This window comes from Acomys russatus, chromosome 11 (assembly GCF_903995435.1).
Source record: "Acomys russatus chromosome 11, mAcoRus1.1, whole genome shotgun sequence".
NCBI lineage: Eukaryota > Metazoa > Chordata > Mammalia > Rodentia > Muridae > Acomys > Acomys russatus.
Genome location: NC_067147.1, coordinates 1,798,128 through 1,804,994, shown reverse-complemented (window position 1 = coordinate 1,804,994; position 6,867 = coordinate 1,798,128).

Below are 6,867 nucleotides of genomic sequence, written 5' to 3'. Positions count from 1 at the left end.
TTCTTCTACTGAGGGACACTTAGGCTGTTCCCATGATCTAGCTATTATGAATAAGGTTGGTATGAACATGGTTGAGCAAATTTTCTTGTTGTGTGCTGGAGCATCTTCTGGGTATATTCCAAGGAGTGGAATAGCTGGGTCTTGAGGAAGCCCTATTCCCATTTTTCTGAGATAGCACCAGATAGATTTCCAAAGTGGCTGTCCTAGTTTGCATTCCCACCAGCAATGAAGGAGTGTTCCTCTCTCCCCACATCCTCGCCAGCATGTGGTGTCACTTGAGTTTTTGATCTTAGCCATTCTGATGGGTGTAAGATGGAATCTCAGAGTTGTTTTGATTTGCATTTCCCTGATGACTAAGGAGGTTGAGCATTTCTTTAAGTGTTTCTCAGCCATTTGATACTCCTCTGTTGAGAATTCTCTGTTTAGTTCCAAGCCCCATTTCTCAGCTGCCTTGATTTTAAATAGATGTCACTGTTGAGCGTTCAGAGATGCGTTAATCTGTGAGTATGATGAAAGTCTTTAGAAACTGATTTAATTTTCTGTCCACTTAGCAAAGTAATAGTCACAGGCTCTCCTTTGGAGCATGTGACCTGTGTAGCCATAGGCTTGTGGCATAACAACATCTCCAGGTATGGGCATCATCTTGTAGAACTGCCTTAAAACTGCCCAGAAGTGAAGTGGTTAATTGCTCCCACCACATTCATGCCACAGTTGCACCAGTGGGCATGTTTTCCTTGGCCACCCATTATTATAGCTTGCCAGGCTCACTTCTGGGTAAGATCAATGAGTTCTTTTCCTCAGCCCTATGTCAGGCAGTATCTGCTTGATTTATTCATGTTCTATGACTCAAGAATATGATGTCTTCATCAGTAGAGTCTTGTCAAATTCTTGAGGGTAACCAGGAGTATTTGGGAATCTATGGTATATCACTGGCCAACAACTCTAACAGAAGTATCTACTTCTGGCCCTTGGCTTTTAATTTGCTGGTCTTTGGTATCTAGTGAGGTCACTGTTGCCCCATTATATAGAAACTCTATTTTAATTCATCTTATGTATTATGCTAGTTCAGAGGCTTATCTGTTTTTTATAATTTCATGCTTTCCATTTCTCTTCTAGTTTCATTCTTTGCAGTGCTAGTGGTATTCTTGGCATGGGAGGGTGATAATTAAAGCTGTTAATCAGAACATGTCCATGAATTCTGCATTTTTCCAGGAATAACTGCTTCTCCTCAAAGGCAGATACCTGTGGCCTGACAGCTGTTAGTAGGTAGCCATGTCCAAGCTACTCAGATGAGGTGGCAAGAAGATGTTTGGTTGTGAAACCAACACTGACATATGTTCTTCATGCCAAGTACCTTGCAAAAGTTGTTTTTAAAAACTGGGGCTTGGGTCATGGCTTAGTGCGTAAAGAGCTTGCCATGAAAGCTTGGAGACCTGAACTTAGATCCCAGCACCTTGGTAAACCCAGATGTGGCATTACACATGTGTAATCCTAGTGCTCCTCTCTTGATATGGAGAAGCCTTGGGAGCTCACAGACAAGCTAACCTGCCATCTGCATAGCAAAGGGGGACCAGGAAGATCATAATGTAAGGACTCATCCCCACCCCCAGGCTTGTGCTCTGACTTCCACATGCATACACATATGCCCATATTTATTCATTCTCTCTCTCTCTCTCTCTCTCTCTCTCTCTCTCTCTCTCTCTCTCTCTCTCTCTCTCTCTCTCTCTCTCTCTCACACACACACACACACACATTTTAAAAAGGTTATTGTAAGTAATTCTTCAGCCATCCTAAAAGACAAAGAGCTACTTTGTAATTATTCCACACTCCATATACTTGATGGGAGTAACAAAAATATTTTAACTGTGGTCTCATTTACACATGTCTTTTAAAAAATAATTTCTCTTGTTTTTAGTGCAATAAGAATAAATTTTATTCCTTTTATCATAAGACTGACGTAATGCTGAACTAATGAGGCGCATAATTTTGTTATCTTTGTGTGTGTGTATGTGTGTGTGTGTGCATGTGTGTGTGTGTGTGTGTGTGTGTGTGTGTGTGACGTTTATGTGTGGGCAGGCACCACAGTACATGTATAGAGGTCACAGGAACTGAATTCAGGGTTTCAGCATTATTTCATCTGATGGCAAGAGCTTATACTCACTGATCCATCCTGCTGGCTTTCCAATTTTGTTCTCTTTTATTTATAACACAGTGCTTTGTTTTTCTGTGTAGCAATACAACTTACATATTAAGTTACCTTATATTATTATTGTTGCTGCAGTTGTTTGGAGACAAGGCAGGGTTTCTCTGTGTGAAGTGAGTCCTGGAACTTGCTCTGTAAACCAGTTTGGCCTCCAACTCAGAGAGATCTGCCTGCCTCTGCTTCTGAGTGCTAGAACTAAAGGTGTGCACCACCACTGCTTGGCTGATAGAATGATTGGATGCGATTTTAAACAGAAGAAAAAGGCAGGGAAATTATCAGGTTTCAAACACCTCTTCCCCTCCCCCCCCAAAAATGTTAACTCAATCTTTCTAAATGGGTCAACAGCACAGATGCATGCTATGTCTAACTACCATTGATCAATGGAATCTTAAAAAATTCACTCAGGAGGCAGAGGCAGGTGGATCACTGTGAGTTCAAGGCCAGCCTGGTCTACAAAGTGAGTTTAGGACAGACAAGGCTACACAGAGAAATCCTGTCTCAAAACAAACAAACAAAAAACCAAACCAAACCAAACAAAGCAAAACAAATCAAAGTGATTCTGCAGCTTCATATTTCTTTGTTACTCTTATATCTTGGATTGAATTTCAAGTTCCCCAGACTGCTCCAGGAGCAGACGTCACAAGTGGAGCATGGAGTGCCAGAGTGCAGGGACTCCTCAGAGGGTGAGTCCAGCCAAACCCCAAACAGAACTGGAGCTCCTCCTCTCACCTCAGCAACTTAACCCTGAGTTACCTCATATTGTATCCAACAAGATTTTAATTGATGAAAAACATGGCCTAACTCTCCAAGGAATTTAAATTTGTCATTCAAAGGTCAAAACTCAGTTCTTTGCTTCCACGAGTTTCTTCAGGTCCTTACATTTTAAAGCAGTTAGACTTAGTGTCACAGTCTGTCCTTTCTCCAAAGCATGGAAGTGTGAATTTTAAAAATAATTTGGATGAGATACATCGTTTATAAATGAAGAAACTGAGGTAGAATGTGACTAAGCAGTTTTCTTGGGACACGCATGACTAAGCATGAGCTCACTTGGCCTTTAGGATTTAATTTATTCCAGAGAAGGGCCAAGTTTCAGACTATGCAACTTGCACTTGAAAAAGCCACCCAAACAAGACTACTTTCCTGAATTTTAAATAGAGGACTTAAATTGCTCAGAAGTAGGCACAACATTCCAACTTTCTCTATGTAAAAACTTTCAGAATAGGCACAGAAAATGAAGACAATAGCCACACATACACACACATACACACGCACATGTGCACACAGACACACACACAAGAGACACACACAAGAGACACACACAAGAGACACACACAGACACACACAGATACACATACACAGAGAGACACAGAGATACACACGCAAGTGACAAACACATGAGAGACACACACAGACACACACATGTACACACATACCTCCTCACTTTTTAATAATATTAAAATTGCATTGTATGATGCTTTGCACATACTGCAAGACGAAGTAATTTTTGCTTTGTGTATATATTTCTTAGTCATTATTATCAATACTTAATGTGAATATAATTCAGTACAAATATTTTTCTTTTGAAAGTTTGAAAGTTTTAAGTTCAATCATATATTTTAAAATAGAAGTAATCCAGACTCACCCAAGAGTCCTAAAATTTGTTTCCTAAATACCACAGATCTAGACAAACCAATCTTAGTGAGTTTGTTACATGGAAGCACTGCACATTTGAGTGGGTGGTGATTTAGAATTTATATTCTAAAATCTAGGTTTTCCCTTCCTAACAGAAACATGAGCAACCTTTTACCAGTACAGGACACTTGAAAGGTCCAAAAAAAAGTGGCCTCAGCAGTTCAAATCCTAGTGACTATCAGAAAGCCAGGAAACAGAGAAATTAGTTAATAGTCAAAAATAAGAAAGATTTGTGAAGCCACGGGCTCAGCCAGGTGAGCAGAGAAACAAGATGAAAGAAAGGCATCCCCAGCATAAAGGGAGGGTCCCAAGCTCCTGGTGGAAGGCACTGCATCAGCAGGTTGTGAGCAGGCCTGGAAGCTGGATGGATGGACACAGGCGTGGGGAGAGGACAGTGAGGCTCTTGCCAGCAGAGAACTTGAAGCAGCCTTGTAGCAGTAATGCTTTCTAGATTTCTGAGTGTATGAATCACGGTGCATTTTTTATTTTTATGTTGAACTTCACATACATGCGGATAGATTTGTATATCTGCAACAAAACCAATGAAAACAGCTTAAGATGTTTATGTAAAGAGTGATGAGATTAAAAGGTTCAAGGACTTTTTGATCGCTCTGCACTGGCTGTTACTATTTACCTACAAAAGGACTTCTCTTTCTGATGCGAACATTCTTATGACTTAATGTATGTAATTTTACATTCTCACCATTGGTTCATAACAATTACATAATTATATATTTTTATCATTTTAAAATATAAATTAAACAGTATGAAAACAAATATACCACAAAACAAAGAAATAAATGTAACCAAATTGGAACAAATGCACAGATGCATAAAAATAAATCTATAATTGGGGTTCTACTATTTATTTCTTCTCCCTTAATTGAAAAAAAGAAATACAACATGCTTTTAGAGCACTTATCTGTCTATAAATTCAAAATTGTAAAGGTTTGACATACTTTTATACCATATGATGGCTTCAAAGAAAGTGGATGTAAGCATACATGTCCTCAAATATATTACCAAAGGCAATATTAACAACTGAAAGACTCTTTACCAAGAAATTTTCTTTCCAGAAAATATGGATGAATTACCACCATGAGCTTGAAATGGTAAATTCAAGTTAACCATTTCTACATTTCAGAAAGCATCAATACTTTGGGGCCTTGAGTGTGTGCTCTTGTGTGTATGTGTATTTGTGTGTGTGAGTGTGCACCTGCATATGTGTGTGTGTGCACATAAATGCTCTTTGTGTGTCTGCTTTTCATATACAGGCTGGGTTCATCTTAGCAAATTCCTGAATTAAATGTCCTTGACATTCCATCTAATAGACAGTGGGTGGCACCATCTTAAGCAGCTCGTGATGGAGATTTGAATTTGGCAGTATTTTCTTTATTTGGGCTACAAACTCTACCCAAATTTCAAGGACTTTCCACATTAGTAATTAATAGGGCCCCATTATGCTAACTATCATCCAACTTAGGACATCTTACAGGAAAGATAAGAGATGAATAATTTGAAGTAATTTTCTTGTAATCATGCCAATCACTTGAGCAAAGTAGTTATTAAAGGAAACGGTATTATGATGAATTACAGGACATCTCACATTGAATACCTTTTCTTATCAGCTACTTATAGTCTCTGATGCTTGAAAAAGGGCAAACAAGTAGAAGTCTATTCCGAATAACACTCCTGTTATTGTAAATAGACGTTTGTTTAGTAAACCCTGCATTTTAATGAATCATGAAAGGCAGTCTTTACCTTACTTTCTGCCCATCTCTTGGAGAAGAGCTGGAGTTCATGGGCTTTACTCTCCCTTGGAAGGAAGGCGTATCAAGCATGAATCACCTTTGATGACAAGAAACCCTTCCAGTTCAGATCTGCTGGGGTGATTAGACATTATTTATCTAATTAAATGTTCAAAACACATCATTATTGAAAGGAATAAATTTAGTACATTTGTTGAGCGGTGTTAACTGAAATGTAACTGCACATCATTTGACTTTTTAACATTTTATTATATCTATTAAGTCTTTCTGTGCTTAATTAAATCAACTTATTTTTTACAGTTAATTTAACGTGATTTCATTTTCGTTACGAAGTCTGAATCAGATATTACAGAGAAAGCCAACTGTATACACAAATTAAGCCGTGACTCCTCAGGTGTTCTCTTGCAGCTCAGCATTTCACTCAAGTCTGCTGGCTCAGAACGTGTGCCATGATTTCAAGTAGATGTTATTTTTCACACAGAGGAAGGCTTGCTCCCCATCTTTGGCATTATTTTTTAAATGCAGCCATTTTTAAAGAACAATTATATTAAGACTATTTTGCAACCTAGATCACAGCCACCATGATCTAGGTCAGGGACCCCCATTCTTAATACCTGGGGAATAAAAAAAAAAAAAAAAGAATATGAGAACAGAAGCATGGCTTGCTGTCTCCCTAGCCATTGGACATTTTATTTGTTCTTACAGGGACAATGGTGTTTAGAGACTAACGCTGCAGTTTCTCGCAAGGACTAAATAATGGGAAAACAATGGCTGGTCAATGGGAGGCACAGAGCACACTACCTTATTATGACTACTGTATTCAAATGAGCACCACTTTGCAATAGCATTAAACAGTCTTCTTCTTGTCCCAGGAACCCGAAACTATGAAATGGGGGTTAGGAGAAGAGCAAGATTGAGGCCACAATGATTGGTGTCAATCAAGTACTGTGGATAATGACATGCAAGGAGGAAGGCAGCGTTTTGGAACATTTAAATCTACACTCATAATCTCAGATGGAGGTTATGGCTGAAAATAAGCAGGGAAGGAACATTCAAAGGTTGTAAATTCTAATTAAGCATTTACGTCAGCTTGCAAAGCGTCTTATTTTTCCCAAATGTTAGGCTGTTTCGTATTCTGTCAGCTTTCTACTAAGAACACTGAAGAAAAAAAAAAAAAAAAAAAAAAGACTTTTGAACTCTCAT